This window comes from Sinocyclocheilus rhinocerous, unplaced genomic scaffold (genome assembly GCF_001515625.1).
Source record: "Sinocyclocheilus rhinocerous isolate Xijiao unplaced genomic scaffold, SAMN03320098_v1.1 scaffold1786, whole genome shotgun sequence".
NCBI lineage: Eukaryota > Metazoa > Chordata > Actinopteri > Cypriniformes > Cyprinidae > Sinocyclocheilus > Sinocyclocheilus rhinocerous.
The window spans coordinates 179944-193860 of NW_015628942.1; the positions used below are offsets into that span (position 1 = coordinate 179944).

The 13917-nt window shown below is 39.3% G+C and overlaps 1 long non-coding RNA gene across 1 annotated transcript; it reads right to left on the reverse strand.

Annotated features, from left to right (window-relative positions):
- Positions 1-5885: 5885 nt before the first annotated feature.
- On the reverse strand, positions 5886-13197 carry LOC107738538 (uncharacterized). The gene is made up of 4 exons (XR_001639896.1): positions 13156-13197; positions 6337-6476; positions 6171-6222; positions 5886-5944 (listed from the first exon to the last, which is right to left on the reverse strand). It is a non-coding gene; the product is annotated as an uncharacterized LOC107738538 (long non-coding RNA).
- Between the last annotated feature and the right edge of the window lie 720 nt (positions 13198-13917).

Here is a 13917-nt window from a genome sequence, read left to right on the forward strand (position 1 = left end):
TGGTTTATGAAAGATGAGGCTGAGTTTAAATAAACACAGCACAAACACTCTGAGCTGTTGAATATGGGGTGGTTTGGCTCCCGTCAGAGGGGTCTTTTCTCTCGTTTGGAGGGTAATCTGATGAAAGGACACATAGCAGGTTAGTGTGAGAGCATCTGCACGCACAGTGAGGACAATACTTTTGGACAACGGCCTGGTGTTAAGAAGGGCAGCAAAGAAGCCACTTCTCTCCAAGAAAAACGTCAAGGACAGACTGAAATTCTGCAGGAAGTAAGTACAAGGATTGGACAGCAGAAGACTGGTACAAAGTTATTTTCTCTGATGAAGCTCCCTTCCGACTGTTTGGGACATCTGGAAAATCTAATGTTTGGAGAAGAAAAGGCGAACGCTACCATGAGTCCTGTGTTGTGCCAACAGTGAAGCATTCTGAGACCATCCATGTGTGGGGTTGCTTTTCAACCAAGGGAGTGGGCTCTCTCATAATTCTGCCGGATGTATGCAGCCATTGTTCTCTCTATGAGGCCTGACCCTGCCAGATGATGGAGAAGATAGAGAACCTTCTTTTCTGTTAAAAGACAAGTGGCCTCACTAGCACAGACTGGCGTCCTGCCGGGTATGGCCCACGAGAGAGAGAAGAGGGCAGCCGTGCCAGGCTGTTTCATCCTCTGTGCCAGCTAAAGCGAGTACCAGCCGCAAACAGCCCTAAGAGCTCTGTTGTGTGCTGGACGCTGGACTCCAAGTTCTTCACAATCACATACAGGCTCAAGCTGAACTTTGCGAATGCATGGTTTATGAAAGATGAGGCTGAGTTTAAATAAACACAGCACAAACACTCTGAGCTGTTGAATATGGGGTGGTTTGGCTCCCGTCAGAGGGGTCTTTTCTCTCGTTTGGAGGGTAATCTGATGAAAGGGCACAGCTGTGACCCTCTACTGGACCCTGGCATCATTTCTGAGCTGTGGACATGATATTTTGAATGTAAAGGACAAAAGAAGTACAGGAGTTGAGAGAGATCATGCATTCATGTCATACACATTTTACACATCAGTTCTTTCATCCATCGACACAACTTTTTTTCTAATTTTTTTTGCATGTACATATGGGGTGATTTGTTTGCCATGGTAGATTCCTTATTTCTCTTTAGTTTTACTTCACAAAATTATCTGGCACCCTTCAAGCCAACTTGTGAGTTGATTGGAGCCGCTCCCACTTAAAGGGACAGTTCCCCAAAAATGCCTTTATGCATTTATTCACCCTCATGTAATTCCAAACCCATGGAACAAAAAACAGCCATCACCGTCGGCACCATCTTCCTGCAATTCTGCAGGAAGTACAAGGTTTGGACAGCAGAAGACTGGTGCAAAGTTTTTTTTTTGATGAAGCTCCCTTCTGACTGTTTGGGACATCTGGAAAATCTAATGTTTGGAGAAGAAAAGGCGAACGCTACCATGAGTCCTGTGCTGTGCCAACAGTGAAGCATCCTGAGACCATCCATGTGTGGGGTTGCTTTTCAACCAAGGGAGTGGGCTCTCTCATAATTCTGCCCAAAAACACTGCCATGAATATAGAATGGTATCAAAACGTCCTGCAAGGGCGACTTCTTTCAATGATCCATGAGCAATTTGGTGATGATCCGTGAATTTTCTCATTTTTTTTTCTTTCTGTTTTGTTTCAATCAAGTGTCAACTTTTTCTCAGTTGTTCATCCTAAAATTACTTTTGTAGGAATTAAAATAGAAGCAAATGATTGTGTGCATAAATAATCTCTCTTATACGGTTCGTTTATTGATGGATTTTTTGCATTTGTATGATCAGATCACAATCAGGGCCATGACGGACAGGGCTTGTTCTTTCATAGCTGGTACAGATCACAACAGTTATGTTCCAGATATAAAATCACTTTTTTTCACTTTTAATGTTAGAGCATCAATCATTTAAGACAGATTTACCATGAGATCTAAAGTTGTTAAGTGTATTTTGTGGTTCTGTAGAAGCCACAGTGGGATTTAAAAAATGGTCATGTTTAATAGCCAAATTCCTGGTAAAGAACTGCATTACCCATAATCCTAAAAAGAGATCTACTAATCAGAGAAGTCGCTGTTACCACAGAAACCAAATTTGACCTACACTCTCAAACTATTTAGGTTTATTTTATTCTTAAAATCACTGACTTGAAGTCATTAGTTTCTGTTTTTCTATAGTTTTTGATTCTGTTATGTTATTTACAGTGCTTCATGGGATGAATAGTTAAATTATAAACAATTAAAAGTGATAATTCACCCAAGTTTCTTCTTCTGCAGAACACAAAACTATATATTTAAAGAAAATTGGTAATCAAACAATTTTGGTGCCCATTGAATTCTACTGTATGAACAAAAACACTAAGACAAACGTGAACTAACCCTCTGTCTTTTTATATTCGGAAATGCTTTTTCTTTGTATCACAGTTTGTTCAGATGTTCTGATTCATCTCATAGCTCTATATTGAAGACAACAATGAAAATAATGGAGAAAACAAATGGGGAAATGTAGGCGCAACCAAGGCCATTGAAAAGGCGGGCGCTCACTGTTGTGCCCTATTGTCTGGTGTCTTTGAAGGCTTGGTTACCTTGTGTATGATTCTATCAGTGATAGATGTTTTGCATTTGTAAGCTTGGATCAAGATTAGGATGCTTGTGGGCAAGCTTTGCACATCTGTACTTAAGTTTTGCTGTGAGCTGAGCTTTCATTGTCCCTGAGAGAAACTTGTGGTTAATGTCTCCCGCTGTTCTGGGCATCCACCGTCTCATTATGCCCATATGCTACCAGCACATCCAGACACTGTGACATGCATTATACATGTGGATTAATGCAGCCTGGACCCACCCTGCTAGTCAGCTTTGATCTCCACTCTGGATTTCCAGAAATAGACAATAATGACTCATTCATACAGCTGCTTTTGGGCATCTTAACTTCATTAGACGTGTGTACGTATGGTGGTGTGTTCATATACAGTTACACAAATGCTTCTGTCTTTGAAGGCTTGGTTACCTTGTGTATGATTCTATCAGTGATAGATGTTTTGCATTTGTAAGCTTGGATCAAGATTAGGATGCTTGTGGGCAAGCTTTGCACATCTGTACTTAGTTTTGCTGTGAGCTGAGCTTTCATTGTCCCTGAGAGAAACTTGTCGTTAATGTCTCCCGCTGTTCTGGGGATCCACCATCTCATTATGCCCATATGCTGCCAGCACATCCAGACACTGTGACATGCATTATACATGTGGATTAATGCAGCCCGGACCCACTCTGCTAGTCAGCTTTGATCTCCACTCTGGATTTCCAGAAATAGACAATAATGACTCATTCATACAGCTGCTTTTGGGCATCTTAACTTCATTAGACGTGTGTACGTATGGTGGTGTGTTCATATACAGTTACACAAATGCTTTCTGCTTGCAAGTTTTTGATTGATGTCAGGTGTAGGAATATCGCCTAAAGTTCTGGTAAGGTTGAATTTGTGTCTGTCATCCTTTTGGGTGTGTGTTGCTGATGGTCTTGTGCTTGCGTGCATGCTGATAGCGAGTAATATTGCTCTCATTAGTTCAATCGAATCACTAATGTGGAAGGAAGATTAGCAGCTAACAGGCTAATCAGTGTAAAATCAGTTAATCACAAGGAGAAAATAACCAGCTGTGTATTTGTTTATTTGTTTATTCGGGATGCCTACTGAATAACAAGAGTGATTTTGCGATAGTAATAGCGACTTAACAAATGTTGTCGCCAAATACGATTTAAACAATTTGGAAGCAGGTTTGTAGCCAGCGTCACAATTGCTTATACTTAGAATTAGTGATTTGAGCAAACCTTAAAAGGATAGTTCACCCAAAAATGAAAATTCTATCTTTATTTATTCACCTTTATTGCTCCAGAGCCATTCACAGTTGTCAGTCAGAATGACAGTCCTTGTGTGAATGCCCTAACTCTTTCATGTAAGAACTACAGAGACGTAACACTACAGAGATACTCAACCTCAGAATAATGACTTTTGGGTAAACTATCCCATTAAGTAATAAACTTTTCAGTATAACTCAGCGTAAATACACTTAAGTAAAACAGTCGTGTTTCATCCCAAAGAAAGATCTCAGCTAACTCTACTGGAAGTGGTTAGCTGAAACACAATTTCCAAAATCAAATAATAATCCAAAAGCTTCTCAGAAAGCACAGGCAGATAATTCATCAACCTTTTCAGGCGCTGGTGATGTAGTACCTCAGAAGGTGGTGTTTGCGCCATCAGCCAATGGCATGATTCTATACGGGCTTCAGATAATCGGCACACCTAGAGGGTGTATTGCATAGCATCAGCTACTGATGCAGCGTCGAGTGGACGTATGAAAGGAAACTTTTTTTTTGTCGGGTTTTTGTTATATCTAAATGCTCTTCTTCAGTGTTAGAATGTAACTATCTGAAAAAAGACAGATTTTGGAGGTTGTGAAAACCTTCACATTGAGCTGTTGAAGGTTCTTGAGAAAGACTAAATTGGATGAGCTTGATTTCAGGAATAGAGGCAGCCCAGAGGGGAAGGGCCTTTCTGTTTAATAAAAGCATATTACAGGCTCAGAAAAAGAAGGGGGGAAAAATAGTTGATTCTCACTGTGCTGCAGTCCTGGTTGATATTAGAGTCTTGATCAATCCCATCTCTCTCATTTTGCTCCTCCAGGAAGAAAATTTTATAGAGATATGAATAATTGATGTTTATATTAACCCCCATATTTGTGCTTTGTATCATGTCAGAAAGAAGAAAGCCAGCAGCACATGAACTGCTGTGTTTATCAGAAGATCCACTGTTGCAAAGAGACAGAGAGCCGCCACAGGCCCATTTGATCAATGCAAAACTTGTTGGAGAAAATTAGTTTGTTTATTGAATATTTCATTGGTTCTGTTCCGTTAGATGGTAATCCAGAATCAGGTAATTTAATCTCCGTCTCTATCATAGCAATCCATCATAATCAGAGATTCATTAAACATGGATTTCACACAAGATTAAAAGGCCGCTCAGCATGCTCTATTGATCAGTTTAGATTCCTTTGTGAATCGGATGAGAAGCACCATTGCACTGCTGAAGGTCAATGAATCCGAGTTCTGTATTGAAGCCACACGATGAATATCAACTCTACACATTGTCTCTCATCACAAACACAATACCAGATGTCATTGATTGCCAAGTCATCAGATTATTCATAATGCAGCTATGTAGCCTCAACATAATTACTTTGTAGTACTCACTCCAACATTTTAAAGCTTAGTTAATATGATTTGTAAAGACCCTTAGTAATATTTTACTAATATGTTTTTAATTGTTATTGTTATTTAGGAAACAGTGATATTAAATGTTGAGGATATGTGTACATATGTGTAGTCATATGGCCCTGGGGAATCATGATGATTACTTTAATCATCTGTTCATTTTGGCAATGCAGTACCTGCACATAAGTTCTCTTCATCTTCATAAGGAGACAAAAAAACAGTCTTTGGAAGAACTTCACAAAACTTTAATTATTACCCTTTAAGTCTTTAAAAATACTGCCATCATCTTTATATGACTGATATTTTATGGGTTTCTTAATTCTCAGTGCCAGCATTTTCCCTCCCACTTTTGATTAGATAAGCCCTAACCAGGGTAAACTAATTTTGTGGAAATACGAATTTGATATATATAAACCAACAGGGCAGTTAAGAACCACGTGACTGACTCCAGTGAGTCACTGAACTTGAGTAGTTTATTTAAAGCTGAAGTGTAATTTTTTTAAAACATTAAAATACTTTCTTCTATCCTAGTTTAATGTGCAGAGACAATTATAACTAACTCAATTGTAGCATAATATCCTTAAGATTATAAACACTGTGGCTGTGTTTGAGTAGCTTGACCAGTGGCATGAGTTTGGGGTGGATTTATCTGCCAGTGGCCTGTCAAAAAAATAAATAAAAATACAAGTTGAAAGAAAGAAATTCATACGGGTTTGGAATGACATGAAGGTGAGTAAATGACATGAAGGTGAGTAAATGATGATTCATCCTTTGAATACTCTCTCTGAATATAAGAATATGCACTCAGTGTTGGTCTAAAATGGCTAATGTCTTTTCCGGGAGGTATTAACTGGCTGTGTGGGTGTCTGTAAATATGTGAGTTTACCTGTATATCTGGTCCTGTAGTCAAGTATGTGGTCAGTCAGCCGTAATGGTTTCTGACAGACAGTTAGGGAGAACATAACTATGAGAGTAAGGCTCACACATACACAGTCTGGCTGCCGCATCCTCCGGGCAGCTTGAGTACTATGGAGGTGATTAGATGTACTTACAGCACTAATGTAATTATAGCTGCTGTCATCTCCTCTGGATAACTAGGCACACTGCAGCCCTTGTGTGGGAGTGTGTGTGGGTCAGCTGAGCATCAGTGTTAGTCCAGGTCAGGAGGATTTGGTGCAAACACGGTAATTACCTAGAATTAAAGTCTAAGGTCACACACATTTGAAACACACCTGACAGACCTAATATGTGTGTGCTGACATCCGTCCCTCATCCTGTTGAAGAACTGACACAGAGGCTATCACTGTATCACTGTGACACTTTCAACCTTTAAGATGTTTCATTTATATCTGTCAATGAAAATCAGCTGTGATTGAAACAATATTCTACTGTTCCAAATTTATAGGTTTGCTTTTGTGAAAAAAAATAAAAAAAATAAATAATAATAATAATAATAAATAAATAAATAAATAAATAAATATATATATATATAACAATTATTTAATCAATTTCGCTAATTAAACTTTATACATTTATAAATATAGTTTATACATGTCTAAAATGTAATAAATAAATGTTATTTTATATAATATAGATGTGATTTTACAATACAGGTTAATTATGATTTGATTTTAAATCACAGGGTAGTTCTGAGAGAGGTTCACAGATCCCCTGTCCAAGCACCGGCTCCTGCACAAGCACACATTTCAGTGGAAAATGAGCATGACTGTCTCTCTTACACCCAGACGTTCAAAAGTCACCTACAGCACAACATCACAAAGACACCCAACCGATGAAAAAGAGCAGAGTTATGACAGAAAAATAAATAAATAAATAAATAAATAAATATATATATATATATAACAATTAAATAATAGTAAGTCAATGTATTTTATAGATAAATGCAACGGTATTTCTGACATGACAACTCCCTGAGAGTTTAGGTAATCTGCATGACAAGAGCAACTACCGAGACTTGCTACTGCCAATACATCCACAGACATGCTGCTGTGAGCTTGTAAGAAATACTGCTGCTGCCTACCTGGTCTCATGGCAAAAACGTACCTGGGGGCACTTTTTCGCGAGATGCGAAATACGTACCAATAAGTACATATCACTGCAGTTTCCAAAAGAAATGAACACTAGAGGCAGTAAAACTCCAACACCTTTTATTCCTTTTCATACAAATGTACAGAGTTCCGATTAATAAAGCGTAATTTTCGCACAATTACTTGAATAATATTATGTTAATTATAATTTTAATATGCTGTTAGATTTGAAAACTGCTGCTTTTTAAATGTTAGTATCACATATATCCAGCTTCATATCTATGGGTTTTCATAGACAGTAGGTTTGTTCGGTAGCTCAGGGAGTACGGAGACAGACGTACTTGAGAGGTGAGGAGCTCCAGTTCGAATCCCGCGTAACTATGGTTTGACGAAACAGATCAAATCTGCATATAAGGAAGTTCAAATGGCACAGTTGCATCAACAAATGCGTTTTTATATCAGTTTTGCATTTGTTAGCACTATCGGGTAGGTTTAGGGTTGGGTTTGGTGTAGAGCATTTTTCCAACACGATAGAGCATTAATTTTAGCGACAGTCCCCGGATATTTGAAATCTGAACCGCCGCAATACGTACCTGAAGCAACGTAATAAAAACACAGCAATACATACCTATATCAACGTAATAAAAACGTGCCAGGATTCACGTATTGAACCCATGTTTTAGCGCCACTAAGTGGACATTTATCTTTGAAACTATGGCGAAAGTGCAGTAAGGTACGTAAAAAAGGTGTTGCAGAAAAGTACCCAGAGGTAGGTATTTTTATGAGACCAGGCTACAGGTTATTGACTGCTGCACATATAACATATATGAAATAACCCCCATATGTAACACATGAAATTACCCAATAGCAGATCTATACAGGTGGAGCTGGGGAAGGTGGAGGGTTTCTGAAGCACGCTGCAGCTGCTACAGCAATCACTAGCTAAGTATTTGAGTGTTGTACAATAAGCTCATTGGCTGCTGATGTGAAAAGAAACCAACTGACCTATCGGTAAGCCCCGCTCCCCTTAGTTACTGTTGCTCACTCGGACAAACAAACAGAGTTGCTCACTGTCTTGCAATTACAGCTGTCAGTGAAAACCTTCTTTTGAGGTGTTTCTGATAAATTTGGGACACAGATGGACCTTCAAGTGGGACTTAAATATGCTATGGAGGGATATATAAAAGATATTAAAATAAATATGTAAAAATACAGATCACAATGCAAATGGGAGAATTATGTCACGGTCGTCACGATCGCAATGACAACATCCCGGATCAACACCGTTCATATACCGCAGATTAAGATTAAATTAATTTACATTTAACAAGATTAATATAGAGAGGCACTCTAATGTAGACCTTCGTTTGTGTGTTTTTGACTTTCACTGCACGTGAGAACAGTTCGCTATTTAGGTTTGTATGTTAGCAAGGACTCATTAACTTTAACACTAAGTTATCTAGTTTTAGCCAAGATACCTTGCTGAAGCACAAGACGACATTAATGTTCTGCTTGAGCAGATGAAAAGTGTAATTTAATGAGAGTATGACAACCAGAAAATGAATGTTTTCGTCTTTATTGTGATTGGGGTTGAATGCTTAGGGACATTTTGCTCTGTTTTGGTTGGATTTATGAAATAAATTGCATTGCCTATCCTCTCAGGATAACTGCAATCAGTGATACAAGAACCCTAGGCACATCGTTTTTCCCTTTTCGTAGAATAAACAACATTAAACCGATGCGAGCTTCGGATCTTCCAATGTTTCTCTATGGCGCTGAAACCTAAAGATGTCCGAGTTCTGCTCCCCGTGCAACTAATACTCGACTGCCATTGGCTCATCTGCATTCGAGGGGAGGGGCTTACCGATAGGTCAATTAGCTGTGCCATGTGAATAATCATGATTATATCAGATTGAGTTAGAACCTATGGACCTGTGCCATCTAGATTTTCATGACAGAACTTTGTATTTATTTAATTTACATATTAATATTAACATATAATTATATATTAACATAACATTTGAATTACTATTTATTTACTTCTGCATTACAAATAAGAATAATCCAAGCATAAGTGATTAATCCAAAGCAGAAAACAATACATTGTTTAAAGCAGTAGTGTTCATTTCAATGAACATTTTAACAAATTAATAAACAAAAAAACACTAAACGAGTGGTGACCTACAAATGCTCAACACCTCTCATAATCCTCTCGCCAAAATAATGCAAATAGATTTGACACAAACACACCTAATCTATCACTCTCTCACACACAGTTATATACCAATTGTGAGTTGTAGATTTAGTAGATTATTATGTGATTTGTGTGTGTCTGTGAAGTCTGACCCTGGGGATATGTTCCATCATGTTGATCTGATCCGACCTGATTTGACCTCTCAGTATTCTGACTGCCTCCTCTCAGAAACCAACGTGACACTTGTGAAGCATGACCCAAACTCATAAGACGTAGAAACAAACAAAACTTCATAAGAGTTCAATATTTCACTTTCTAAATATATCCTCAGTGGCACAATGTACCTACAGAAGAATGGTGTAACCTTTGTTTAAGCGAGCTGCTTGTGTCCCCTGAAGAAATGTGGGTAAATACTCTGCATTTATTTATTTGCTTTTTCAAATCTGCTTGTCTGGTGAGAGTGCTAGAGTGAATAACTATTGCTGTTTGTTCAGGTTAGTTCTCTTGGGTGTGGATGTGTGTGCATATTTTTGTCTTTGGCTCCGAGACGCCAAAACTGGCTGTGCCAGGCGGCCACATCCCAACCCTGCACCCTCCCACCGGACACGCCCAAAAACATTTACACCCACCAGCCTTTAAATAGACCAGAGCTGAAGACATGCATTCATTTCCTCTAAATCTTAAATTTACTAACATGGTTACTAGGACATTGTAAATGGGTCAAACTATTTTTCTGATTGAAATACTGCTATAAAAAGACAATAATCCCTGTGTGAGGTGAGTAATCTAGAGTAGGTGAATCTTGAAGTGAGGCTTGATTTTAATGCTGCGAGCCTGGTGTTTTGACCATTTTTAGAGTTGAGTATGAAGGGTATCAGGGTATGAAATTTGCCCTAGCTAGGTAACAAGAAAATATTGATCAGAGTGTATAGAAGGGCTGGTACAGGGTGGTTGATATTAAGAGGCCAAATGAAATCACCTTGATACCTTAGTGAGTAAATCTTGCCCATTTTACCCTGATCCTGGCTGCACTATCTCTTGCCAACAACTTGAGTATGAAGCTGTGAGTATGAAGCATTAGGTCTTGGGATAAACCACTTAAGGGGGAGCCTACATATTAGATAAGCAGTAACTGATTCCAAGTTCACACTACATTATTTTAAGCCTGATTTAAGCTCGATTTGAAAGTCAACACGTCGCCGATGCCAGACAAATATCTAGCATGCTAAATATCTGGTCCTGTCAGCCAAATCGACAACCTGTGGAGTCAGGTGTCACGACAATCTACAGCCAAACAGAGAGCAAGGCATGGGTTGAGGTCACCGGAAGAAAAACAGCAGCAGCAACATGGCTGCTTGTGTCCAAAAGTGTGGACACAAGAAATAGAGCAACATTTTTCAAATCAGATCATCACACAAACAGCTTGCAGCGCTAATTTCTTCCTGACGTCCATTTTCAAATAAACAACTCCTCACACGATTCACATCATATCCTGTTCCACTTGTGCTTTGCGTGTGTTTTCCTGACAAAATTCATTGGGTCACAGAGTTGTTGTCCGCTCATGTAGTGTGTCACCCCCTGTTGTGGATCATTTACATAGTGTCATGTACTGCGAACACCACAACGACTTCAAGACAGAGAGCAAGTCATATAGTCTGAACAGCACAGCAATCAGCCGACTTTTAAAGTCGTGTAGTCTGAACTAGGCTTAACCCTGCTCATGGATGGCTACCATCCTGCAGAGTTTAGCTCCAACCAGCTAATCTAGGTGTTCAGGATTACTTGTAAATAACAGGCAGGTGAGTTGGAGTGTTGTTGGAACTGAAGTCTGCAGGAAGGTAACCATCCATGAGAAGGGTTGGCTACCCCTGTATTAGATAATTTCTTATCATCAAGTCTCTGTTGTAGCGTACATAAGCAAAATACCCATTAAAAAATGTGGGGAAAAAGTCTGGACTTCTGCAGGGCCTCCTATTAAGGAATGCTTTATAATCTTCCCAAGAGTGTCTGGTCTTGGTGTGGGTCTTAGCGGATCTAGTCTGACATCAAGACCAGTGGTTGCACAATTTTTAATGAGAAACTGGAGTACTTCCTCATCCAAATTATTCACAGACAGGGTTGACAGCAGAGTGGGCGACGGGAACCTAGTTTGCAGAAGAGTGGGACATAGGATCAGGTGATGGGCAGTGTCAGAGGTGTTGGAGTAGCAAATGATGGCCACTTTGTTTTCAGAATGGTCTATGAAGTTCTCAAGTGTGGATGGCAGAGAAGAGGTGGTAAGGTCAAAAGCTGTTTACGTAAATTGGAGATGGAGGTGTTGAATCTTTAATGTAAAAAATATGTCTACACTGACTTTATGTCAAAGGATGTATAAACTTGCACCAGACATGTGTTGAATCAAAGGGGGCAGATGGGTACTTCACTGTGCCACTGGGCAGTTGACTGGCGCTCTCTGATGGAGCTACTTAAGAAAAACAGCAAGTTCGGACAAAAAGTAGCAACTGAAGGTCAACACAACTACTAAACCCACGTAATCCTCCTTTCTACGACCTTTTCCATATTTTTCTCTCTGCTTTCTTGCTCCAGTTGAGTTGTACATTATGTATATGTATATGCTACTTGCAGACACACACATTCACAGAGTAAGGCCCGAAAACATACTCTACACAAGTACGTGAACACAGGAGTTTCTAGCTATGGAAGCTCAATTTCACACATCATTGCATTTTGAAATATGTCAAAAGGCAAGTCATAACAACATGAATACACATTCTCAGTGTTGCCGCCAGGAGGTCTGAAATACCTGTTAACATTCTTATTCATCGTAGTGGCACGCCCCGGAAATAAACAATTTTAAATCTGCCATGTGAATGATAACTCTGGAGCTGCACGACAGTTATGTCATGATAAAGCTTAATGGCTGATGGCACCTACAAAAAAAAACAAAAAACATGCACAGTCTCAAAACCTTCAGTAGTGACTATGCTGATCTGCAGAGTCATTAATCTGTGTGTAGTTATTGGACCTACCAGCAAGTGTTAATGGGACAATGCAAACCAGCCAGATATTGAATCTTTGGTTGGTGAAAAGGGGGTGTGTAGCCTGCATAACTGTGAACTCTATCTGCTTCTATGATAGTTTTCTCTTCAGGTCAACCACTGTCATAGCAGAGCAACAAGTTGAAATGAATCTTGTTAGCAAATGTAGATTTTAAAACATGTTAGCAAGTTACTTGAAAAATAACACTTCTGGTGTAATGCCACAGGTGTTTGAAGGTAACCCTATCATCCCCCTTGAGTGCCACGGTTTGTTATGGCCACAGTAACATGAGAATACGCATAGCATGCACACTTGCAATGTGCAAGCTAGCCATTCATCTCTGCTTTTGTGTACTTGCATAAATGATGTTTCTCTCCTAAGGCTGTACACTTGCGACGTCTGCAATGGAATCTTCTTCCGTAAAATATTTATACTTCAAAAAGAGGTCATGTAATATCCCTTATAGCTAACAGAAGAACACATGGCATTATGAGGAGCCAAAACATTCTGGTTAACAGACGTTTTATCCCCTAACCCCTTAGAAAAGATGTTTATAAAGGAGAAATCCAGAGAATCTTGAAAACACACACACTTGACTCTTGCAGACAGCGGTCGATGCCCCCAAGGGTTCAGATCTTGTTAGCAGGGTAAACAGACTCCATCTTAGAAAGGTTTGGACTCCACCCCATTTGGAAATCACAGAGAGACACCGAATGGGATTGGCTGGGAATATAGGTGGTGGAATCTAATTGCCTGGGTTGTTAGCCATTTGCTTATTATGCCTATGGTTGCTTGCCACAGGTCATTTAACATTATACATTTACAATTTTTTTTACCTTTTATTCATTTGATATCGCTCTCGCTCATGCCGCTGGTCACGCTGGTCTCTGGATTTTAATCTGTCTCTCTGAGCTCAGTGTGTTTTCTCTAGAGATTAATTAGCTGATAATCAGACAGAACAAGTGTTCCAGCACACTGACACTAATTAACATTATGCTTAATTAAAGCTTTGCTTTTTGTGTTGTTGAAACCTGCTTTGCTCTTTATGTTCTGTAAAATGGTTTGTCATGCTGCTATTTGTATGGGTAAGATACATTTCTCTCTCTCTCATTTTTCCTTTTTTTATTTGATGTGAAATTCTGTTTGACTGCAGTGTATGCATATATCTGGTTATACATGCTGGAGATCATGTTACAATGTTTCATGTTATACTGTCTTAGCCTGTCAGGGTAAATTGCATGTGCATGTTTGTCAGTGGGTGGGGTAATGTAACTGCTTCATATTGGGGGAAGCTTGCCCGTCTCCAGATGGTACTATGTGGCTCAGTAAATCAAATCCCCCACTGAGTTTCT